Source organism: Pleurodeles waltl, chromosome 6 (genome assembly GCF_031143425.1).
Source record: "Pleurodeles waltl isolate 20211129_DDA chromosome 6, aPleWal1.hap1.20221129, whole genome shotgun sequence".
Lineage (NCBI taxonomy): Eukaryota > Metazoa > Chordata > Amphibia > Caudata > Salamandridae > Pleurodeles > Pleurodeles waltl.
The window spans coordinates 1161108980-1161135587 of NC_090445.1; positions in this window are offsets into that span (position 1 = coordinate 1161108980).

Sequence of the window (26608 nt, forward strand, 5' to 3'; positions counted from 1 at the left end):
TAGATTGCTACCGCTGTGGATGATTAGGAGATGGAGACATACCCCGTGTACAGATCCCTGATGGACTTGGCAACAATGGAGGACAGGCACATTATCTTCACCTATAGACTTGGCAGGGCCACAGTCATGGAGCTGGGGGCCCAATTGAAGCCTGACCTAATATCTGCTATCCGTCACTCCAGTGGGATCCCCCCTCTTGTGCAAGTCCTATCTGTGCTTCATTTCTTGGCAACAGGTTCTTTCCAAGTGACAGTGGGCTTGGCAGGAGGAATGTCACAGCCAATGTTCTTAAATGTGCTGACCAGAGTGTTGTCCGCCCTAATTAAACACATGTGCAGCTACAATGTTTTCCCCCAGGTGGAGGATTTGGCCACAGTAAAAGCTGACTTCTATGCATTGGGACATATCCCCAACATCAATGTGGCAATTGATGGTACACATATTGCAAAATGAACAGGTGTTGAGAAATCAAAAGAGTTTTCACTTTATGAATATCCAGATGGTGTGCTTGGTGGACCAGTACATCTTCTACATCTTATATGTCAATGCTAAGTATCCAGGGTCAGTGCATGATGCTTTTATCCTGAGGAATAGCAGCATCCCAAATGTGATGGTCCAACTACAGAGGCACATGGTGTGGCCAGTAGGTGAGCCGTGGTTCCCACCCAGTATACGTTGGGTATGGGTATGTTGTGGGCCATATGGGATAGTGTGGCTAAATGTTGTCCCTTGATAGTTGCAGGTGACTCTAGTTACTCCAACCTACCATGGCTACTGAGGTCCTGGGTCTAGCGTAGGTTGATGGGGAGGGAGTTCCAGGTTTCGGCGGTGAGGTGGGAGAAAGGATCCTGAAGGCCAGGTTTCGGTGCCTCCATCTAACAGGTAATCCCTGTGCTACTCACCCAAGAAGGTCTGCCAGATAATTGTGGCATGTTGCATGTTGCACAACCTCGCCAATACTTCCAGTGACACACAGGTAAGACAGTGTTACTTCCCGTTTCATTGTCATTTTTTGGTTTATCTTTGTCACTGGCATGCTGTTATTTCCCACTTCTAGCCCACTCACTGAACCTTTTGGCAACTCATTTTTCAGATGCTGGTGGCCCACTATCACTCCTGGTGTGATCACTGCAGCCAACTACAGGTCTTTCCTATGTGAACATTACTGTACAGTTGATTTGCAAATTTTGAACCTGGTTAAACAAATACATACTTAAAACATTTGACATACTCCATACTTGTATTTATTCAAAGGTTGTTTATTGAAGTGTTAATATATAGAAGGGCAAGTGCAATGGGCCGGGTTGATGATGGAGGAAAGTCCAGGATATAGTTTCAGTCTATTTGTAGCACAGGTGCATTGTCCAAGGGGATATAGGAAAGGGAGCAATGGCAGGGGACACAAGGGTAACAATCAGGAGAGTCTCCCTTCCTGCTGGGGTCTTGGCAATATTCTCTAGCTTCTGCCTGGATCACAGGGAATCTTTGCGGGGTGTTTCTCCTTCTGCAGGGGGGAGGGGGTGCTGGTGGCCTGTTGGTCCTGTGGTGGGGCCTCCTGTCCACCAGCGGCAGCGGAGGTATAAAGCAGTTCAGATGTCTAGCTAGTGGCAGGGGCCCGCTGTTGTATGACTGCCTCTCTCATAATCTTGGCCATGTCTGCCAGCACCCCTGCTATGGAAACCAGGGTGGTGTTAATGGCCTGCAAGTCCTCCCTGATCCCCTGGTACTGCCCCTCCTGCAGCTGCCTGTTCTCCTGCACGTTGGCCAGGATCTGGCCCAGTGTATCATGGGAATGTTGGTATGCTCCCAGGATCTTGGTGAGTGCCTCCTGGAGAGTTGGTTCCCTGGGCCTGTACTCCCCCTGGCACACAACAGTCCTCCCAGTGTCGCTGTTGTCCTGTGCCTCTCTCCCCTGAACCATGTGCCCACTGCCACTGACCCCATGTCCCTTGATGTCTTGGGTATGAGGTGTGCTATGGGGTCCCTGTAGTGGTGGGCCACCGCTGATTGACGTGTCCTGGGGACAGAGGTATGGGTACGCTGGGTGGGTGTTGTGGTGGTGTTTCCAAATGGGGAGGCTCTGCGGTGGTGTGGGACTGTGCCTGGGTAACTGACTGTCCAGAGGTCCCTGGTGGGTAAGGTTGGTCATCCAGATCCAGGCGACCAGAGTTGCTGTCTTCTTTGTGGGGCCCTTTTGTGGGGGGACTGGATAGTGCTGGCTCCTCTTCACTCCTGACATTGACTTGGGTACCTGTGGGGATGTAAATGCAGTGTTACTGTTTCTGTGTGTGACATATTGTGCATCGGTGGCTTGACCTCTTTGGTTGTATTTGCCCTGGCAGCTTTCACTTGTGTAAGTTGGTATGTGGTGGGCTAGCTGATTCTCTCTAGTGTGCATGCTTTAGTGATGGGTGTCCATGCATTAGTATGGCATGCAGGGCTTGGCATTGGGATGAGTGAGATGTGATGGTGGGGTGTGTGGGAAGTGGTGGAGTGAAGGGAGTGAGGGTGAGGGTGGTGGTCTGTGATGGCATGCAGGGAGGGGGGTGATAGTAATGGAGAGTTGACTTACCAGAGTCCAGTCCTCCTGCTACTCGGGCCAGGCCCTCAGGGTGCAGTATTGCCAAGATTTGCTCCTCCCATGCTGTTAGGTGTGGGGAAGGAGGTGGGGATCCACCGCCAGTCCTTTGTACAGTGAGTTGGTGTCTTGCTACAATGGAACATACCTTCCCCTGTATATCGGTCCACCTCTTCCTGATGTCATCCCTTGGCCTGGGGTGCTGTCCCACGGCATTGACCCTGTCCGCGATCCTCCGCCATAGCTCCATCTTCCTAGCAATGGATATGTGCTGCACCTGTGCTCCAAATAGCTGTGGCTCTACCCTGAAGATTTCCTCCACCATGACCCTTAGCTCCTCCTCTGAAAATCGGGGGTGTCTTTGTGGTGCCATGGGTGTTGTGTAAGGTGTGTAGGTGAGGGTGTGTAGGGTGATGTGTTGGGTTGTGTGATGTGGGGTGTGTGGGTGGTGTATAGGTCATGGTGGTGTGTGGCTCTGGGCTTGTCTGTGGTTGTGGTCTCTGTCTCGTGCCAATGGTTTGTATTCGCAAAGGGTTGTGGGTATTGTGGGTGTGTGTTTTATAGTGGTGTGGGCGTGTGGGTGTGGTGTGTGTATGGGTGTCAGGTGTATGTAGTTTGAATTGTCCAATGTGGTATTGTTTTTTATGTGTGTGGTGATTCATTGGTCATAATGTGATGGGTGTAGTTCTGTTGGCGTAACGGTGTGGGTTTGGATACTGACAGTTTATCACTAACCTTTGGTGTGGCGGATTTGTGCCTGTGGTTGAATAGTGACGGATTGATGTGTGTGTGTCATAATATGGTGAACGGATGTCTGCGGTGGCAGCGGTATGTTGGCGGCAGTCAGCACGGCGGTAAGTGGTATTTACTGCCAATGCCATAATGAGGAGCTATGAGCCTCATTATGAACATGGCGGCCCAGACTGCCATGCTGGCGGTGACGGAAATTACCGCCACCCGCATGGCAGTCTGGACTGCCATATTATAAACACAGGGGGGACCGCCGCAGATGGCCCTCCACCACCACCAGGCTTCCGCCAACAGGCAGCCTAACAATGGTGTATTTCTTTATCCGGCAGCGCTGCAAGGAGCGCTGCCCTCTGGATAAAGAACCCTTGTTACTCCAGCCTTTCCCTGGCGGTTTCCTCGGCTTGTTGGCGACTTCTAACCTGAAATTTCATCTGCAACAATTTTCACGCTGTGGGACATCTTTTGCATAATGCAGGATCCTGCTGGCATCTTCCTAGGGTTCATTCCTGCAGTCTTTGACTAACAAGGGACTCTTCTTTTGCACCCTCTTCTGGGTTTGCAGGGGCTCCTGTCCTTCCTGGAACTTCTTTCGACTTCTGGACTTGGTCCATTTCCTTTGCAGGTCTTCAGGTCCAATAATCCACCAGTTGTTCTTTGCAGACTTGGTTGGCTGCTGCAAAATCCCAAAAACGAGGTGTAGTGTGTCCTAAGGAAACTTGCAGTACTTTCCTCCTGCTTTTCTGGGGTCTGGGGTGGGGTAATTTACTTTACTCTATTCTTACTCTCCCAGCAATTCTGCACACACTAAACTTGTCTAGGGGGAAATTTGTGATTCGTATTCCACTTTCTTAGTATATGGTTTGTGTTGCCCCTAGACCTATTTTTTCCCTTTGCATTCTACAGGATTTTCTACTGTTTGCATTGTTCTATGACTATTTACTTGTCTAATTTTGGTGTCTAGTGTATATATTGTGTATAATACTTACCTCCAGAAGGAGTATTGTCTCTAAGATATTTTTGGTACTGTGTCACCCAAATAGATACCTTTATTTTTGGTAACACTGAGTATTGTCTACTTGTGTATAAGTACTGTGTAACTAGAAGTGGTATTGCATGAGCTTTGCATGTCTCCTAGTTCAGCCTAAGCTGCTCTGCTATAGCTACCACGATCAGCCTGAGCTGCTAGAACACTACTACTTAACTAATAAGGAATAACCTGACCTGGTATAAGGTGTAAGTACCCAAGGTACCCACTACAAACCAGGCCAGCGTCCTCCACCACCGCACTGCGGAATTTGACGATAGCTCTATGTGGAGCCGTCGGCAATGTCCAAGCCCAGCATTCCACTGGGCCGATGGGCAGAAACACTGTTTCCACCCACCAACCCGGCAGAATGTTCTTTAATGGGCCTGTGTGGTCCTCAACAGGCTGGCGTTCTGTGTTCAGACCGCCAGCATGAACACGGCGGGGATTCCTGTCATGTTCATAATGAGGGCCTATGTCTTTGATCCAACTTTGCAGACTCAAGAATTCTTTCGGAATGAACAAGACTACTCAGTGACCAGTGATATTTTGCTCCTTAATCAGTATGATTTTATAATATATACTGGTGGTTCTGCTCAGCCCGTGGTTTGCACTAAACAGCAATATTCTGCTTCTTGTGCAGAAGTAAGTGGATGAATGAAAGATGGAGTACTTCATGCACAAAAAACCTTTACAGAATCCTTATGGGACTGTACTGCCCAGCTGGCTGAATTGAAAGAACTGATTCTGATTTGAATCCTTAACTCCTCACACTCATAGTGTGCGATTCGTATCACTGTGTCTAGTCTTACAATAGAAATCTACATTATTGGTCCTGAATGGATTCAGAGACCCCAAAGGGAATACTATCAAGCATAAACTGCTTTGAGTAAAGGTAGCTCATCCTAATGATTGTTTGCCACAAACTCATGCAATTCACACTTTGAGTCATCAGCGTGCTGGAATACATGTTGCAGGGAATTCACAGCTGATATTATCGCAAAAAGAGCCGTCCAGACTGTTGTAGTAGCTGCCATTACCCATTCTCACACAAGGGTGGATGATGACAACATGGTTGCCATTAATGCTACACAGACTGGCGCTCCCTTGCCTAAAAAAGATACAGCAAAATATTGCTATCTGTTGAGTGCCTAAAACATTCCTTTTGCCTGTACCCCCAGGGTAAGTGATTGAGTGATACCGAATAAGGACCAGAGGCTAGAATTAATCTTAGCAGCGTATGAGGGGTTAGTGACTAGACATGCTTGTTTGACAGCAACAGTTTCCATACTTCAGAAATGCTACTTGTGGCATGGTCTGTACAAGAAGACAAAACAGTATGTCCTCAGTTGTGTCAGCAAATTAAAGTTTCCACCGCAGCGCACACACTACCAGCCCCCCTCCTAGTTCCAAATAAACCTCTGCAATGTGTGTATTTAGATCACTGTGGATCTCCTATAATTTCAGATGGTGTGTTCAAATTCATTCTACTGGATATAGATTCATGTTCTAGATTTCTGTGGGTGTGCCCACGATTGGCTGATTTTCCAACTGTTATTGAAGATTTGACCATGTTTGTTCAATGGGACTTGCTTCCCCGGCCACAGTGGATTTGTCGTCTGCAGTTGCAAGTTCCTTTCTGGATCCCATTGACTCTGTACATGGAAATATGTCTGGAGCATCCTAAATTTGAGTCCCTTGTTTTTAAGCAATTTGTTTTTAATTTGTTTTATTGTTTTTTTTTAAATGCCATGTTCTAATATGGGTTTTATTTGCTTTCATTATTAAAGTGTATTTTATGTTTTACACATATATTCATTTAGGCCCTCATTAAAACCCTGGCGGTCGGTGATAAAGCGGCAGTAACACCGCCAACAGGCCAGCGGTAAAAAAAATTGGAATCATGACCATGGCGGAAACCGGCAACACACACAGCCACTTTAACGCTCCGACCGCAATGGCCTTAGCAACAAACACCGCGGCGGTAACCACCAACAGCCAGACGGAAGACAATGTACCGCCCTCAACATTACAACCGGCCCATCTACCAGCTTTTCCGGGGGGATACCAACGCCATCAAAAGCATGGCGGAAACAGAACACAGAAGGGTTGTTCTACTTCCATGTTTTGCTGATCCTTGATTGACTTTTGAGCTTCATTGGGAACTTGTTTTCTGCCTTTGGAACTTTGCACTTTTGTTGACTTTTCATCATGCCCCAACCTGAAGATGCATCAGTTGGACCTACTTTTCACCTAGGGAAACTGTAGAGCTGTGCAGTGGCTCAGTTGAAGCAGTTCTGTAAAATTGTTGCCTGTCCCATTAAGGTCTCCACCAAGAAGGAGAAGCTGCAAAAGGTGCTAAAGGCCTGGGTGACAGCCAAGGAAACTGAAGGGCACACAGAGGATGAGAAGGAGGAAGAGCATTCCATCCACAATGGTATCGTGAGTGGGCCTGTTATGTCCAGGGAGAGGGTCCCCAGGGCAGGTAGCAGTGACTCATCTAAGGGTCTGACCCCTTAAGAGTTACAGGACAGACAGGCAGAGAGGGACCACCAGTTGGAGTTGGAAAAGGTTAGGATGCAAAGGGAGATGGAAGAAAGGAGGATGGCCATAAAGGAAAAGAAGATACTGCTGGCTCATGAGCTTAGCTTGAGGGAGCTTGATCAGAGGAGCCAGTCTAGTAGAGATGGTGGCAGCAAATCCACAGTGCAGCCTGAGAGGAGGGTGCACATTCCTAAAGACCTTGTGAAGGATTACAAGAGGGAAGATGACATATTCTTGTTGTTCAAGGGGTATGATTCAGTTTTCCATATGAATCTGGTCCCTGAAGCTCATTGGGGAGTGGGCCTATGGAAGCACTTTGAGGTAGAGGGGTGAGATACTCTGACATCCTTAGGGGATTCTCAGGGGCTCACCTACTCCATCATGAAGGATGCCCTATTCACAAGATATGGTCTCACCCCTGAGCAGTATAAGGAAAAGTTCAGGTCCTATAGGAGGAAGGAATCCTAAGCGTGGTTGGAATGTGTTGATTCTTTTGCAAGTCACTGGATGGTTGGGTGAAGGGCAGTAAGGTAACAATGTATGGGGGGCTTTACAATTTGATTGCTTGGGAGCACTTGTACAGTTTATGTTTTCCAGAGCTGCGCCAGCACCTAATTGACAGCAAGCTGACTGACCCCAGGAAACTTACGCAGGAAGCGGACCGCTGGAAGAGCACCAGGGTCCAAAAGAGATACGGGGAGGGCACACCAAGAGTGGGCAGGGTCCCTCTCGGAAGAAAGGGGAAGGTAAGGGTAAACAGGGGGAGTTCTCTAAGGGGCCCCAATCTGATTCCTAGGGTAAGGATTTCCAGCCCCCCAGTGAGAAGAAGCCATGGTTCTCCAAAGGGAAACCTGTGACAGGGGGTCCCCCACATAGGTGGTATGCAGGTGACCAGGTGGGTCATGTGAGGGGGGAACCCAAATGTCCCAAGAGATCACCGGCACCCACTGGTGCACAGTCCCAGGTTTTGGCTAGTGTAGCACTTGGGCAGGAGTTGGTTCCAGGTGGGTGGGAGCCAGCTGAGATGACCCTTGTCTCACTAGGGGACAGTGAGATGGTCCAAAGAACCCTAGTCTGAGAACACTAAGAAGTACATGCAGTGGGTGACCATCAATGGACAGAGGGTGGAGGCTCTGAGAGACACAGGAGCCAGTGTGACTACAGCGAGGAGTCACCTGGTATCTGAAGAGCAGATTGTGTACTTCACCAAGTAGTTGCAGTGGACAACTCAGAGCGTCTGTGTAGAGTGGTGCAGGTACCTTTTGAATGGGGAGGGTTCTCAGGTTCAACCATGCCTGTAGATGTTTTGCTTGGCAATGACCTGGAGGATTCCCGTTGAAAGGAGGTGGAAGACTGGTCACACTTGGAGATATTTGGTCTGCCTGGGTGGGTTTGTGTATCTACCAGGTCAATGGCAGCCAGTCAGGGTGGTCAAGAGCCCCTGGAGCCTGAAAAATTGGCCCTGGGGACCGCCAAAAAGAGAAAGGGCAGGGGGCATGGGAAATCGGCCCCAGAAGTTCCCACGGTCCGGGAGGAGGCTTAGCCTGAGGGTGATGCCCTGGAGCCTACAGGAGAACAAGTGGCTGAACTGGGGGAGGTCCCTGAGCTGTCACAGTGGCAGCAGGAAGGGGGGCCCAACAGGGAAGCCTTCTGTGAGGCACAGAAGACATGCCCTACTCTGGAGGGTTTGCAACAGCAGGCTGCAGACCAGGCGGCTGGCAAGGAGCCAGGATCTCACCTACTTTACTGGGAGGACGGCCTCCTGTATAGTGAGACTAAGGTTCCTGAGCCTGGGTCAGCCCATGTGCTGTTGATACCCCAGTGCTTCAGGGCCTTCCTTCTGGTGTTGGCTCATGATATGCCTTTAGCAGGACATGTGGGGCAGGAGGGCTTGTCACCACTTCTACTGGCCCCTAACGCGCAGGTACTCAGATGCTCATTGTAGGCCTTGCTAAACTTGTCAGGCAAGTGGCAAGAGTGGGGGGAAATGTAAGGCTCCCCTCCATCCTTTTTCTGTTGTTAGTACCCCCTACGAAAGGGTTGGTATTGACATTGTGGGGCCTCTGGATCCCAAGAAAGCCATGGGCAACAGGTTTATTCTGGTCTTGGGGAACCATGCTACCCGGTACCCAGAAGCCATTCCTTTAAGATCAATCACTGCCCCTGTGGTGGCCGTGCGTTGATGGGAGTTTTTACCCACATGGGGTTCACCAAGGAAGTGGTGTCTAGTAATTTATAGGATTTATTTTTGCACAAGGAGCAGCGTGACTTCCCTTCTTGCAGTTCCTCATAACTGTCTTGAATTGAAAGTCCGTGATCACCTAACAACAAACCATGACAACAGAACATTTCTTTCCACAGAGCTGCCTAGTGCTCAATCTCACGCTAACCTATTTGTAACATGTTATTAACATATTGATAGCAAATTACAACATATCTTCCCCTTTTCACTCTAACAAATATATGAATCATTAAACTGATAATATTAAACAAATTAAATAAGTCAAATTACTACTTCACATAATCACTTCGATATATTGGTATTTTCTTGAGTCTTTACGGTCTTGTCTCCCTAAAGGAATCATACTTCCCTCATTTCCTTCACCAGATTCAACCATACTACCCTCATTCCTTTCACTAGACTCATATCCATCACTACTACATTGACTCACCCGACATGCTTTCTTGCTCATTAGTGAGGTACTTTGTGAGGTACTGCCTTGCTCCTTCCGTTCAACAGGTGCACAGAAAGGCACATTTTTTACATCCTGAAACATATATCCACTGCACTCATCACATTCTCATTGGATCAAAACTTGCCACTCTCCTATAGTTCAATTGTTCCCCGTTATCTAATAGTACATGTCACTGATGAACCTCTCTGACTTGAAATGGTCCTCTGAATTTATTAAACCCTTTCATAATTCATCCAGGTTTCAACTTTACCCAATCACCTGGTTTAAGTTTGGCCCTTTCCATAAGTTCCCTTTTATTGTTCGTGAATTTTGTTTTTCTGAATCAGTATTAGTTTGGAGAAACTTTTTTTGTGTCCCTTTCTCTTTACATGGTTTATAACCTACATCATCAGAATCTATGGTAGGCTTCTCCAAGCCAATAAATTCTCTCAACCAGAACAGAGTTAAATTAGAATTTGGTTTCCTGCCCCTCATCAAGAAAAAAAGTGAAGTACCCGTGGTACTAATAACTGTGGTGTCTTGCCCCCACATCACATCCGAGTCCACATTTTCCACACTCACTCTATTATTCAGTGCTTGCTGTATAGCACCTTTAACCATCCTATTAGATCTTTCCACCATTCCATTCGCCTGGGGATTATAAAGAGCTGTCCTAGAATGTTTCACACCACATGATGACAAAAATTCCTTTATCTCATACACGGTGAGTTGAGTGCCATTATCCGTCACCAAGCACACAGGAAACCCTTTTTATTTAAAGACTTCAGATAGTACTCTCATCATAGATGATGTGGTTATTTCTGACATGAATTTTACTACTAACAACTTCGAATGGACATCTATCAAAACAAATGCAAATCTGAGCTCATGTTTGATACCATGTATGGGACCAATGAAGTCCCCTTTCACTGTATGCCACACCTGTCCCGGATCTTTTATGTGGCCAAACACAGATTGTTTACCCACTTTTAACCTCTTTTCACTATGCATGCACATGTCACATCTCTCTACCCAGTGTACCACATCTTCCTCCAGACCCGGCCACCAGAAATCTTCTCTGAGTCGCCTCATGGTCAACGATTGCCCCAAGTGTCCGTCAGGAGCAATACTGAATAGTTTTTTCCTTACTCCCAATGGAGGTATAAACGTATCACCTTGTACCACTTTGCTGTCTCCCACTATAGATAATTCAAGTAACACCTTGCCATATGTTCATAAAGCCTTTGGTAGAGTGCTTTCTCTTCATCTTCCACTTATTATCATCTTAATCACATCTCTCATTACATCATCACATAAAATGGCCTGCCTCCACTCTTCTTTGTTTATTGCACCTGATGACCATTGCACCACATCACCAACACTCACAACGGCATCCTCACTGTCTCTTTTGTTCAAATCTTCCTTATCAACCAGTTTCCAGTCTTGTGATAGACGTGAGAGACAGTCAGCTTGCACATTTCTCCATCCTGAAATGTATTCAACACTATAGTTGTACTCCTGGGACCTGGCTGCAAGCCTAGCTAACCTGGCAGAACATTTATTGGCTCCTCCTGGCGACAGTACCTTTACTAGTGGCTTGTGATGGGTACGCAACCTGAACTGGCTTCCCCATATGTACGTCTTGAAGTGTTCCATGCTCCATGTTGCTGCCAAAGCCTCCTTTTCTATCACAGAATAATTACATTCTGTTGGTGTCAGTGATAGTGACACAATTGAAACTGGTCTTTCATTGAACCCATGAATCTGTGACACCACTGTGTCGTAGTTTGGACTCTTGCTCTGAGCAAGACTGCTGGTTTAAGGATGACAGTTCTTTTGTTTGTAGGCAACTACGCCTTTCCTACAACAAGTCGCAACTGTTGTCCCAACCTTACCGGCTCACTAGCAGCACCTCACCAGAAACACAATAGTAAAAGGTGATTTATGGCAGCCGTTACGCATGCACTCGAGAATAAGACATCTCAGGAAGTGTCGTGGTTAAACGGACATTACCTCTTTCTCACAGATATATCATGTTTCATACAAACACAGGCAATGACAAAGATGCAGTAGAGTTTCAATTATTTTGATTTAACATAACTGCAATTTGCGATAATTGAATGGGCTGCAATGATTAGGATAATGAATAATGCAAGAAACAGAATTGTGAAGACGAGAGTCATTATTACAAAGACCCCCACCATCTTGCAATACTTAGGAAAGATATATGAGATGTAACATGCCCTAAAACCCTAATGTGAAAGGCCTAACCTCCTACCTAAAGGAGTGCTGGGTTTGTTAATCCTAATCTGCCAAGGCCATGTCCATGAGAGGAGCCCCCAACCCTCGTTACCTTGGAATGAGGTCTCTATCTCAGACTCCGCAGGGACAGGAAGACTGGGTCAGCATCAAGACGACTGCAGCATCGGTATCAGCGATGGTGGTGATGCCCTCTGGTCGGAATCCCTCTGATTATCTGTCTAAAGTGTGATGTATTTATACAGATCTACAAGGACCCCTGACGTAGGTGTGTTCCTAAACAATAGATAACAGACATGCTTGGGACGGCAATTAATATAAAGAATCCCTCGAAAGTATAGAGAGGGAAAATCCCTAAGTTGGAACACCTACTGTTTGTTTATCTTTGGTGCTTGATCTTGACACCTTGGCGTGGTGACACTGATAATATTACCCATAACAAGTGGCCTATCTATAAACAAGGCAGCCATTTTAGAAGAAATAAATAATTAAATGGGCTAAGACAGAGCAAGCTAAGTAGGTTAAAAGTCACTAGGTGACGGGGGCACGAGTCTGCGAGCCAGAGGCTAAGCTAACTCCTGTTATCCCATTAAAACGAACTAGGATTCACTACAACTGCCCCTACACATGTGGCGCTGGCATCCACTATGACAACTGATTTATTTTTTACATCAAATGGAACTAGGATGCCTGCTTTACATATCACTTTCTTTATCAATTCAAAAAATAATTATTGTGGCACACTCTATACAAAGCTTACTACTTTCCTCAACAAATTCATCAATACCTCAGTCTTTGATGCTATTTTTTTTACAAATTTGGAATAGTACTCCACCAAACCCAAAAACAATTTCAACTGGTCTTTGTTCTCAGGGGGTGGTGCCAACTTGATAGCGTCCAACAGGTCTCTCGTAGGTTTGACTCCATCTTGCGATAATATGTGACCAAAATACTCCACCTCCCCAGCAAGGAATACACAATTTTATTTTCTTAAAGTTAAACCTGACCTCAAAATGTTATCTAAAACCAACTTCAACGTCAAACTGTGATTTTCCACTGTGTCTCCAAAAACTAAGATATCATCCTGAAAGTAGATGACATTTCGAATCCCCTTAAACAAATCATTCATCACTCTTTGAAGACACTTGCCACCGAACATGGTCCAAACGGCATCCTGGTAAATTGAAATGTGCTTTTCATTGTTAAGAATTTAGTTAATGCTTTTGATTCAGGATGCAACTTTATCTGATAGTAGGCATGCTTTAAGTCTAGCTTCAAAAAAAAATTCCCTTCTTTCAACATCAAAGCAAGTTTGTTGATGTTTGTAAGAGGAAATCTGTCCATTACTACATTTTGATTGAGACTCAAGTCAACACAGAATCTGAGCTTGCCATCAGGTTTCCTTGTAATTACAACTGGAGATACCCAACTTGATGCTTCCACAAGTTTTATCACCCCACTATTCAACATCTCATCTATCAATGTTTTGACTTGTTCTCTGACCAATATTGGTAATCTCCTAACTTTATGCTAACCTGGAATTGCACTTTCCTTTAATTTAATCCTATGGCAATAACCCCTCAATTGACCATCTCCTTCACGGAAGACTTCATTTGCATCCCTGAGAATGTCTTGCAAGGTTACTTCCTCAACTACCAATATTTGAGTGTTCGCACAGGGATTAATAATGATGTGAAGATGATTCTGATGAATCCATCCTAGGATTGGTGGACCTGATTCTGCTACATAAACCTTTCCTTTCGTACATCTTCCTCTAAAATCAATTTCTGCAATCAATTACCCCCATGATATCTATCTTTTCTCCTTTTAAATCCACCAAGGTTTATATCTTTGGACTATAGTTTCACTTGTGGCCATTCAGACATGAATAATTTCCTCTGAACTATTGTGTATAAGGACTCCGAATCCACCATTAACTCGATAGGTTTTCCACGAATCATAAATTTAGCTTTTGGTCTTTGTTCTCTTGATCTAGGCATTTCTTTATCTTCAATAGCTAGTATCCTATCTACCACTTCATTCAGTTCATTTGAGTTATCATTTGCATTCCCCTTCGACATCGCCGCTATGCTCCCTTTTGTTGAATTTCAACACATCCTAGCAAAGTGTCCCTTCAATCCGTATGTTTTACACTCCTTCCCAATCGCAAAGCAATACTTTGCTTCAGACGTATGGTTTTAACTTCCACATCTCATACATCTTTTGTTTATACTTTTATTCCTTGCTTCCTTTGCTGATTTGTTGTTGATGTACTTTGCCTTGCTTGTGCTGGATGCATCCTATCGCTTGCCTATCGCTGCCGCTTCATCTCTTACTTCTTTCTTTTCCATCACTTTCATACAATATTCTGACACTTCTACAACCTTCACTATTTTGACAGTGTCTTTTAATGTGGGATTCTTTGCTCTCCACAACCTCTCCTGCATTTTCTTACTTCTACATTGAACAATTAGTTGATCTCGTATCATCTCATCCACCATTTGCCCAAACTGGCACTTGACCGACAGTTACCTCAATCTTGAGATAAGATTGTCAATAGATTCCCCTTCCCTCTGAGGTTGAGTATAAAACTTGTGCCATCTCATAACTACATTTTGAGTTCTTGCAAACTTCACTTCTAAGTTTTTCCAGGCATCTACATACATGTCTATATTTGATCCGATAAAGATTTGTAAATATGCTGACCCTCTTTTCCTAAGGCATTTGATAACAAAGCTTTTTTCCTGCTTGGACAAAACCTTTGACCAGCCAATGCTTCCAAGTAATTGTCAAACATGTCTAGCCACTAGTTCCATTCTATCACTGGTTCTCCTGGTAGTGATAAGAAAAGAGGAGGTACTGTAATTTTCAGAACATCCATTTTTTCATAAGTGTACTTTAATATACAATATGAAGAAGAAGAAAAAAAAAAAAGAGTTTTTCTTCAACAAAGTGACCCATCGCACTCCAGGAAGTTCTTATTTCAGCCTTTTATTGTCGTTTCGATTTTGAAACAACAATAAAAGGCTGGAATAAGAACTTCCTCGAGTGTGATGGGTCACTTTGTTGAAGAAATTTATAGGAGTTTTGGTCGCTAACTCCTTCATTGGCACCGGCAGCAAGAGCGTGCGGTTTGCAAGCGGCCATTTGGTGATTAATATATATATATATATATATATATATATATATATATATATATATATATATATAAATATATATATATATATATATTTAGTAGCCACAGGATCCTTAAATGACTGTATCTGTTAATCCTTCTTCGATTTCCATTTACAAGGGTTAGTCCTTCCTCGATTTCCATTTATTGGGGCTTTTCTTTTAATATCCAACACAGTCGTTCCTTATTTTCCCCTTATTTACAAGCATATGCTGCTCTGACAAGAAACATTCAAAGGAACATATACTATAATCAGGACATCAAGAATGTTGTCAAACATGAGTAATAGTGTGTAGATAACACTCGTCTCTTGCTGTGCCTCTCTTAACATGTCAAGTGTTAGTTCCCTATCATTGACATGCATAACGTGTAGCACGCAGCACACACTGCGTAACTGGTGGCTCGCGCTCACCAATATCGTTGGACTGTGTGATTGAGCCACGATTTTATATCATTACCATTCTCTACATTTCAGTTTACATATTGTCTGAAACATTTTCAAATAGGCAGCTATGGAGCTATGGGGGATAGTTATGTTCATGAGTCCTGGGTTTTAACCTTTTGATTACAAATACATGAGTGGGGAAACAGAAGTCTTCCTTAGTGGAAAAAAATGTGAAACTTCCTTCGGCAATTCATTAGTTTGTAAAGAGCTAATGCTGCATGGCATGTGTAATGCGCCCTTCGACAACCTGGCTCGTCATAGGAAAGGCGCACCAGTCTCCTTGAATCGCCCAGTGTTCCGATTACTCTCAAATGGAAGTTATTTGGTCCTGAATGACCAAGGTTGTTGTGGGATGAAACCACACGTCCACATGTGGTGACAGTCTCCGGGGTCATGACCTGCTGCAATTCCCACCCACACATATAGTTAGGTGAATTACTATATGGCCTTCCATCCCTATTTTTAGAGCTAACTTTGATAATATGAGCTGACTGAAAGCTTTATTGTTCCAGAAGGATGTTGCTTTATCATCTGCTCAAGGAACCTTTGATCTTCAAGTTGCAAGGTCTTCCTCTGAAGTCCATTCACTATTGTGCACTCACTTGCCACAGCATTTTGTTGAACTTGTTTACCAAATATTTAAGGCATTAAATACAATGGGAGTGGTAGACCTTTTTAAAGCGACTGGGTTTGGCTTTGTGAGAAATTCCCTGACTGTATTCGGAGTGATACCTCCTTTTCAGCACTCTTTGGTTTCAAGTCTTTTTGTAAGCAAACCGATTGTATTATTCATAGTCATTGCTGTTTTGGTCCTATTTATTTTTGGTCCACAATGGATGCTCCACCTTGAGGTCAAATGGTGATGACTCTGCCACATGTCCTGTTGTGTCATCGGAGCATGATAGAGTGTTTCAGAGTGTCTTTGCTCAAGGAATTGAACTTGAACTGGTATTTGTCTTTTAGACCTGTGTAGTTACAGTGTGTAGAGCCTGTGTTCCGCTGTCTGCTGTGCCCTTTCGAGTATTCACTGGATTTGTGTATGGCTACACAATTTGTTCAATCTGTGCATATGGATCAGCATGTGAGTTCGTTGAGGACCCACCTTCACTGCTGTCCTATGAGGTTACCATTGCTGATGAATGTATATTATGAGCCATCACTTCTGGTCAATATGGATGCTTCAGCTCAATGATTCCTGGGATCTGTCTAAAACATTGTGGTTACACCACTGGCTGTCTCACCTTCAGCATCTGCTGAGTTGGCTGGATGTGACCATGTTTGTTCAATGGGACTTGATTCCCAGGCCACAGTGGATCTGTCCTCTGCAGTTGCAAGTTTCTTTCTGGATCCCAGTGACTCTGTACATGGATATATGTCTGGAGCCTCCTAAATTTTAGCCCCTTGTTTTTAAACAATTTGTTTTTTATTCTTTTTTTTTTTTTTTTTTTTAAACTGGCATGTTCTAATATGGGTTTTATTTGCTTTCATTATTAAAGTGTATTTTTTGTTTTTCACATATATTCATTTAGGCCCTCATTAAAAACCTGGCGGTCAGAGATAAAGCGGCAGTAACACCGCCAACAGGCCAGCGGTAAAAAAAATTGGAATCATGATCATGGCGGAAACCGGCAACACACACAGCCACTTTAACACTCCGACCGCAATGGCCTTAGCAACAAACGCCGCGGCGGTAACCACCAACAGCCAGACGGAAGACAATGTACCGCCCACAGCCTTACAACCCGCTCATCTGCCAGCTTTTCCGGGGCGATACAAACGCCATCAAGAGCACTGCGGAAACAGAACACAGAAGGGAAACGACTCACCTCTCGACACTCAAGGAAGAAGCAGGACTCCATGGAGCAGGAGCTGCAGGTGTTCCCCATGCTGGTGTATCTTCTCATACCCCAGGAACATGAACGCCGGCAACGACGACCATGGTGAGTACTGCACCTAGCACGCAAGGGAGGGGGGAAGAGTGTGACACACACTCAACACCCCCCCCTCACCCTCACTCCCAACAGTATACACACAAACACATACAACAATACATATACACCCCGTAACCCTCTGGAATAACGCAAGGACAAAAGGAATCGAGTGAAACAAGTATAATATTAGTAAAACGTTCAGAAACAGAAAACAGAATATACAATATATACAATCCATACAAAAGGCTGGACAATGCCCACTCAGACATTGTCCATGGCCCACTGGGCCAAAACACATAGGCCAAGGCCACACTTGACTCCTGCCTCAATACGGAAAGAACACTGCAGGAGCATCAGGTCAAAAACACACAGGTACCTCAGGGGGGAGGGGAATGGGGGTGCACCTCATCCGTAAGATGGTACAACGCCATTGCTCCTGGAAGGGGCTCCATGCCCACTGCTTGGTCCTGGGGAGTACAAAGCCACAGTCTCTCATGTAGGTGGTTTTCCCACTGCTTGGTCCTGGGGTGTGCAAGTCCACAGTCTCTCAAGTGGGTGGTTTGCCCACTGCTTGGTCCAGGGGAGTGCAAAGCCACAGTCTCTCAAGTGGGTGGTTTCCGCACTGCTTGGTCCTGGGGAGTTCAAGGGCACAGTCTCTCAAGTGGGTGGTTTGCCCTCTGCTTGGTCCCGGGGAGAGCAAGGTCACAGTCTCTCAAGTGGGTGGTTTGCCCACTGCTTGGTCCTGGGGAGTGCAAAGCCACAGTCTCTCAAGTGGGTGGTTTGCCCACTGCTTGGTCCTGGGGAGTGCAAGGACACAGTCTCCCAAGTGGATGGCTTCTACACTGGTTCTGGAGGGGGCCTTGTGTCCAGTGTGCTTCATCCTGGCAAGGAGGGGCTGAGTGGATGGCTTCTTCCACTGGTTCTGGAGGGGGCCTTGAGCCTAGTGTGCTTTATCCTGGCAAGGAGAGGCTGAGTGGATGCCTTCTTCCACTGGTTCTGGAGGGTGCATTGCACCCTGTGATGCAGAGTGCAAGGTCACAGTATCTCACCTGGGTGTCACAACGACAGCTTTTGCAGGGGCCAGGATGCACTGCAGCCCATGTAGTCACCACCACACACTCCTCTCCGGCGGTGACGGCTGCTCAGTGTATGGCAGTTGCACTGCAGGTGGCGGTGCTAGCAGTTCTGGTGGTAGCCCCCAGGCCTTCATCTGCAGCCTCAGGTGGCTGCCCACTGGGGCTGCTGCTGCTGGCAGTGGTGCTGCTGGCGGCGGGGCCGGTAGCGGTGCTGGCCGTGGTGCAGGTGGCGGTGCTGCCCGCTGTGCAGGTGGTAGCCTCCAGGCCTTCACCTGCAGCCTCGGACGGCTGAAGTGCCATTGTTGGTGTTCTGTGCCCCTTCCTGCCTTTGGCAGATGGTGGTGCCTCCTTGCTCCTGCCAGCTGGAGTCTTTGACTTGGCCTTGCTGGCTGGTTGTGCCTCCTTCCCCTTGCTGGATGCTGTCCCCTTCTTGCCATTGCCAGGTGGCGGACCCTTCTTGGCCTTGGCAGGTGTTGGTGGCACACTGGCTGTGCTGACGGGTGCCGCCTTGGAGCCTCTCATATCTGCAGAAACCACAGTGGCCGTGGACTGGGTGGTTGAGGTGCTGGGCTGGGTTCTGGCCACCCTGGCCCGAGACGAAGGACGGGGGGAGGGGTAGGGAATAGGTCAATGGTGGCGAGGAAAAGCTTCTTAGGGACATTGGGGTGGGAAGAGGGTGAAGGTTTGGGAGTGGAGGAAGAGGGAGTGGTTGTAAGAGGTGTCAGTCTGCTATGTTTGGGTGCCGGTGCATGGGCTGGATGCTGTTGTGAGGTGGATGCCTGTTGGGTGGGTGTGTGCTTGCGTTTGTATACTTTGGGAAGAGGGGTCATAGACACATTGGGAGAGGACACAGGGGACGTGTGCATGTATGTGGGGGTGGTGACTGCCAGTGAGGGGTGTGTTGTGATAGGCGTGCTGGTTGATGGAGGTAGTGGATGAGGATGTAGTGCATGCAGGTGTGAGTGGCGATGCTACTGGAAGGGGGGTGGACAAGGAGGAGGAGGGGGACACAGTGGAGACAGTGGATGTTGGTGTGTCTGCATGGGGATGGTGCTTGTTTGAGTGCCTGTGAGATGAAGTCTGGTGCTTGTGTTTGCCTGAGCCACTTCTGTGTGTTGATTTGGGTGATTGCTGGTCTCAAGGTGTGCTTGGGATAGGCTCAGATTGAGGGAATTGGGACTGGGTAGAGGAAGTTGGAGGGGGGAGGCTGGAGACAGGGACAATGGCTGCCATCACTGCAGAGGCCAGAGACTGGAATGCTCTCTGTTGGGCCACCATGCCAGAGTGAATGCCCTCCAGGTGTGCATTCTGTTTGTTGCAAATGCCCTGCAATACCCTGGATGGCATTCTGTATGGTTAACTGCCCAACAGTGAGGGATCTCCGGAGGTCGATAGCATCCTCACTGAGGGCAGTAGTGCTGACAGGGGCAGGGCCTGAGGTGCCTGTGGCAACAGAGATGCCCATCATCCTGGGTGGGTGAGCGGGCACAGGAAACACGCTGAAGGGCTGCTGGGAGGGCGATGCTAGTACGGGGGTAGCGGCTGTACCTGTTGTTGGGGTGGGCACAGAGGTGTCCGCCACCGCCAGGGAGCTTCCATTCGGAGGAGGAGTCGCTGTCAGTAGTGTCCCCTCCTGTCTCCGTCGTGGTGCTCCCCTCGCCCCCCATCCCACTGGTGCCCTCACTGTCGGTGCATTCGGCCTCCAGGCCCATGTGAGATGCAGCTCCCTCCATCACCCGTGCCTCTGCTCCTCCGCCAGATGATGCTAATGCACACAAGGACAGGGTGACAAAACAAGAAGGGGGGAGACAGAGGATACACTTAGTCAATGCCAGCAACAACACTACCGTTGGCGTATACAACACACAGGGATCAGCCCTATGCACTAGGCCATGCTCTACCAGTTACACTGCTAGTCACCAGCCCATGGGGTACAATGCCCAGCGCCATTAGCTGCACACCTGAAACCCACAGGACCCTGCCTAGTAGTAGATGCCCACTAACACTGTTGGGGTTGGAGTGCTTCAGAGCCTGCCCAACATGGGACCTACCCTGCCATGTTCGCCCTGGCCTAGTGACACCCACAGCCCACATCCCCCACCCAGGTAAAACCTTAATGCGTGCAAAGTCATGATTCTGAATCTGCACTCACCCCCTTCTGGCTGCTGTGATGCCTTCAAATGCCCATCCAACTCCAGATAAGCCACCGTCAGGATGTGGAACATCAGGGGGCGTCAGGGTACAATGGGCATCCCTTCCTCGTTGGGAGGCCAGCCCCAGCTGGGCCTCCGCCAGCTTCCTTGCCCAGCGGCGCAGGTCCTCCTACCGTATGCGGCAGTGGGTGTCCACCTGTCAAAGAGCCCCAGGGTCCGCACCTCCTTGGCGATGGCATGCCAAATACCCTTTTTGTGATGGGCACTGACCTGCAGAAAAATATGTATAGAAAAAGGTATGAGCCATACTGTCCGGCCTGTTACACTCATGGTCCGCCATATACCTCCCATCCCCTTACGCACAGACATTGACCACCAGACATGCAGCACTCTGCCCAGGACCCCTCAGATCCCCCTCTACACGAGGCTTACACACACAGCAATCCATACATTCATGGCCCATGCATCATGCTCACAGTGTACTCACCTGTTTGTCTGGAGGACCATAAAGTAAAGTGTAGTGGGGTAGGACCCCATCCACCAGTCTCTCCAACTCCTCCGAAGTGAAGGCGGGGGCCCTTTCCCCAGACACTTGAGCCATTGTCGCTTCCAGACCCAGGTCACAGCAGCACTTGCAGTGTAGGCCCTCTCCTGTTGAAGGTCAGGTAGCAAGTGAGTGAACAGATAGAAAATGGTGGTCAGGTCCGCGGCGGTGCCTACCGTCACCACCGGCATACATTGCCATTGGCTCCTGGAACCCCTAGGGCCCAATGATAACCAATGCGAAGTTGCACGGCAGTCATCAACCACCAACCGCAACGGCGCACAACGCCAGCGGAATTACCTAATTTCCACTTGTCTCTCCTCACAGGTCAGGCAGCTGGCATTTCAGAGGGGCACAGGCCATGGGACCTAACTGCATCACAGCAGAAATTGGCACATCAACTGACTATTGAGTTCACAAACTGTTTCTCAAAAACATGCATATTTATTTTAACATATGTGTGACTATAACCCTCTGCTCACTGTTTTTCACCCTAGAGTTCAACCGCTGAGGATGAATAGAAGATGGAGACATCACCCCCTGTACAGACCTTTGGTGGACCTGGCGACAATGGAGGACAGGCGCATTATCCTGACCTAAAGACTTGATAGGGCAACAATCCAAGACGTGTGTGCCCAATTGGAGCCAGACCTGATTTCAGCTATCCACCAGCCCACAGGTATACCCCCCTCTTGTGCAGGTCCTGTCAGTGCCCCATTTCCTGGCAAGTGTTTCCTTCCAAGAGACAGTGGCCATGGCATCAGGGATGTCTCAGCCAATGTTCTCAAACGTGCTGACCACAGTGTTGTCTGCCCTGCTGAATCACATGCGCAGCTACATCGTATTCCCCCAGGTGGAGGATTTGGCCACAGTGAAGGCTGACTTTTATGCCTTGGGACATATCCCCAACATCATTGGTGCCATTGGCGGTACACATATTGCATTTCACGCTCTGAATGTGCAGATGGTGTATTTGGTGGACCAGTACATATCCCATGTGAATGCCAAGTATCCTGACTCTGTGCATGATGCCTTTATCTTGAGGAATAGCAGCATTCCATATGTCATTTCTCAACTCCAGAGGCACCAGGTGTGGCTAATAGGTGAGCCCATGGTCCTCCCCCAGTTGATGTAGGTATATGGGTCTGGGTTCGGCCCTAAGGGTGAGTGTGTGGCTAACAGGTATCCCTCAATATTTACAGGTGACTCTGGTTACCCCAAACTCTCATGGCCCCAGTGAGGAATGCCAGGACAAGGTCAAAGGAACGTTGCAATGAGGCACATGGGTGAACATTGAGGATCATTGAGAGAACATTTGGCCTCCTGAAGACCAGATTCTGGTGCCTCCATCTGACAGGTGGATCCCTGTACTACTCACCCAAGTAAGTATGCATGTTGCATGTTGCACAACCTGGCCTTGAGACGCCAGTTGCCTTTTCTACGGGAGGATGAGCCTGGAGATGGTCTTGTGGCAGCGGTGGAGCCTGTGGACAGTGACAAAGAGGAGGCAGAGTAAGAATTTGTGGACAACAGAAGTACACTCATTCAACAGTACTTCCAGTGACACACAGGTAAGACACTGTAACTTCACCTCCCATTGCAGTATAATGTTTGACATTGAACATGGCAGCCTGATTTCCCTATTTCTATGGCCACTTACTGTACCCTTTGGCATCTCTATTTTCAGATCTCTGTGCCCCACTCTGGCTCCTGGTGTGTTTACTGGTGCCCACTGCACGTTATACCTATGTAAATATTACAGTAGATTAGAAATGCAAGGTTTACTGTTTGTGAAACTAATACATTTGTCATATAATCCACAGACTCCATACTTGAATTTGTTCAAAGGGTATTTATGTGCTAATAAGTGTATTACAATGGGCTGGGTTTCTGATGGAGGAAAGTCCAAGGTAGAATCCAGTCTAATTGTATCACAGGTGCATTGTCCAAGGTGGCATAGTAAGGGGAGTAATGGCAGTTCAAGGTGGACAGGATGACAAAGTGGGACGGACACAAGGGTGACAATCAGGAGAGTCGTACTTCCTGGCAGGGGTCTTGGTAATGTTCTCTGGCTTCTGCCTGGATCGCAGGGGCCGTTTGCGGGATGGTTCTCCTTCTGCAGGGGGTGGGGTGCTGGTGGCCTGTTGTTCCAGTAGCGGGGCCTCCTGTCCACTAGCGCCGGCGGAGGTGGAGGGCTGTTCATCAGTGTGGCTAGTGTCAGGGGCCAGTTGGTGTTGCACTGCCTCCCTTATGGTGTTGGCCATGTCTGCCAGCACCCCTGCAATGGTGACCAGGGTGGTATGGATGTCTTTCAGGTCCTCCATGATCCCCAGGTACTGTCCCTCCTGCAGCCGGTGGGTCTCCTGCAACTTGGCCAGTATCTGGACCATTGTCTCCTGGGAATGGTAGTATGCTCCCAGGATCCCTGCAAGTGTCTCGTGGAGAGTCAGTTCCCTGGGCCTTTCCTCCCCCTGTCGCACAGCAGTCCTCCCAGCTTCCCTAATGTCCTGTGCCTCTGTCCCCTGAACTGACCCCAGGTCCCTGATCGTCCTGTATTTGTGGGGTTGCCTGGGGTCCCTGCAGTGGTGGACACACTGCTGATTGACATGTTCTGTGGACAGAGGTATAGGCCCACTGGGTAGGTGTTGTGCTGGTGTTTCCTGAGGGGGAGGCTCTGTGGTGGTTTGGGACTGTAGCTGGGTCACTGACTGTCCAGAGGTCCCTGATGGGCCAGGTTGGTCATTGTGAGGCCTCTTCTGTGGGGGGACTGGATGTGGCTGGCACCTCCTCTTCGGTGACGTTGAGTGGGGGTCCTGTGGGGATGTAAATGCAGTGTTATTGTACCTGTGTGTGCTATCTTGTGCATGGATATGTTTCCCTCTATGGTTGTTAATAGCAGGCAGCTTTGGCTTGTGTGAGTTGTGCTTGGTTTAGGTAAGTGGTTGTCACTAGTGTGCATGCTGTGGTAATGGGTGTCCATGCAGGTCTGTGATGGGGGTCCATGCATTGGTGTTGCATGCAGGGCTTGGTATTGGGATGGGTGGGTTGTGATGGTGGGGTATTTGTGAGGTGGTAGGGTAATGGGGGTGAGGGTAGGGGTAGGATTTTGTGATGGCATGCAGGTGTGTGGTTGATAAAGTAGTAAAGATTTGACTTACCAGAGTCCAGTCCTCCTGCTACTCCTGGCAGGCCCTCAGGATGCATGATCGCCAAGACTTGCTCCTCCCATGTTGTTAGTTGTGGTGGAGGAGGTGGGGGTCCACCACCAGTCCTCTGTACAGCTGCCTGCTGTCTTGCAGACACGGAACGCACCTTCCCACCTTAGGTCGTTCCACCTCCTCCTGATGTCATCCCTTGTTCTGGGGTGCTGTCCCACAGCATTGACCTTGTCCACGACTCTCCGCCATAGCTCCATCTTCCTAGCAAAGGATGTCCGCTGCACCTGTGATCCGAATAGCTGTGGCTCTACCCAGTTGATTTCCTCCACCGTGAACCTTAGCTCCTCCTCAGAGAACCTGGGATGTCTTTGTGGTGCCATGGGTGTAGTGTGAGTGGTATGTGTGAAGGTGTGTGGGGTGATGTGTTTGGATGTGTGCTGTGAGGTGCGTGGATGGTGTGTGGGTGATGGTGTTATGTGGCTCAGATTCAGTGGGTGCTCCTGGCTTGTCTCTCTCTCAGTTGGCAATATTTTTTTCGTTGTAAGGGTTGTGGGTATTGTGGGTGTGTGTTTTATATTGGATTGGTGTGTGGGTGTGTTGTGTGTATGTGTGTCAGGTGTGTGTGGTTTGAATTGTCCAATGTGGTGGTGTTTTGTATGTGTGCATGTATTTTGATTGCGGCGGTATGGACCGCCAATGGTTTACCGCGGTTGAATGACCTCCGCAGTGATTCGTGGGTCATGATGCTGTGAGCGTATTTCTGTTGGCTTAACGGTGTGGGTTTTGGTACTTCCAGTTTATCAATTACCTTTGGGCTGGTGGACTTGTGTAGGTGTCTGTATAGTGGCGGATTTCTCTGTGTGGGTCATAATACCCGTAGGGGTATACGGCCGCGGTCACGGTATTTTGGCGGCTGTAAGAGGCATTTACCGCCAACGTTGTGATGAGGGCCTTAATCTTCATATTTAAAGCCAGTTTCTATGCTTTTGTTTTAGTTTGAGATTCGTCTCTCACAGCCAAGAGGGGTGGTAAAGCACGATAAGGCATTTTGGAAAGTGCCTCGTTTGACATGGTGAACCCCCCACATTGTGCTTGGTTTATGAAGTTGTTTCAAAGTTGTAAGTGCCCTGGGATCCTGATAAACGTTCACAGGGCCAGATCTTTTTACCAAAACTGTTGTGATGCATTGGAACAATTGGAAACACCATTAGCTTCCACTATAAATCCCTAGTAAATGGTACCATGGCACTGGGTACTTTGGTACCCAGGGTATGAGGTCCTAAGGGTAAGCCCCTGTGGGCAGCAGCACGGAATGTGCCACCCTCAGGGACCCTGCATCCAAGTGCATCCAGCACTGTCACTGCAGACTTAGGCCCTCATTAGGATTTTGGTGGTTTTTGGGCAAGACCGCTATGCGAAATGCCAACACCATACTGCTAGTGGTGGCGGTACAGTGGCCACCGTATTACGAGTCACAAAGAACAAACCGCCCAAATATAGCCACAAAACTAACACCGCCAAGCCATCCGACTGTGAAATGCCAACTGATCAACCGCTGGCCCCACCACGCCAAACCCATTCTGACCACCCTATTACAAGTCATTTTCCAGCACAGAGGTAGATGCACGGCGGTAAACCAATGGCGGTCTGCACTGCCGCAGTACAAAAATGCACCGCAAATAGTAGCTAACACCCCATTGGACAGTTTGAATACCCTACACCTGAACGACATACACACACCAAACACACCTCTTCACAGCACCATATAACACCCCCACCAACAATCCTATTTGATTACTACGACCAACCAGAGAGACACAAGACACAAAAGACACCCCATATACAACAAATACCTGCATATTGCATGCTTTGCACACACCACAACCCACCAGCACCCACAACCAAAAACCACCACATCACAAATCACCACGCACTAGACTCTATGCGCACAGCACCCCCCCCAACATGTCACACCAGAAGCATCCATGGTTCACAGACAATGAGTTGCGGGTCATCGTGGATGAGATCGTCAGAGTTGAGCCACAACTGATGGGTGTCCAGGTCCAGCAAACATCATTGGCCAGGAAAACTGACTTATGGCAGAGGATCTTCAACAGGGTCAATTCAGTTGGCACTTATCCACGCATAAGGAAGGATATCAGGAAGAGGTGGAACGACCTCAGTGGAAAGTCCGTTCCATGGCATCCAAGCACAGGATCGCCCTGAACCAGACTGGCGGTGTTTGCCACCTCCACCCCTTGACTTAACATCCTGGGAGGAGAAGGCCTTGGACCTC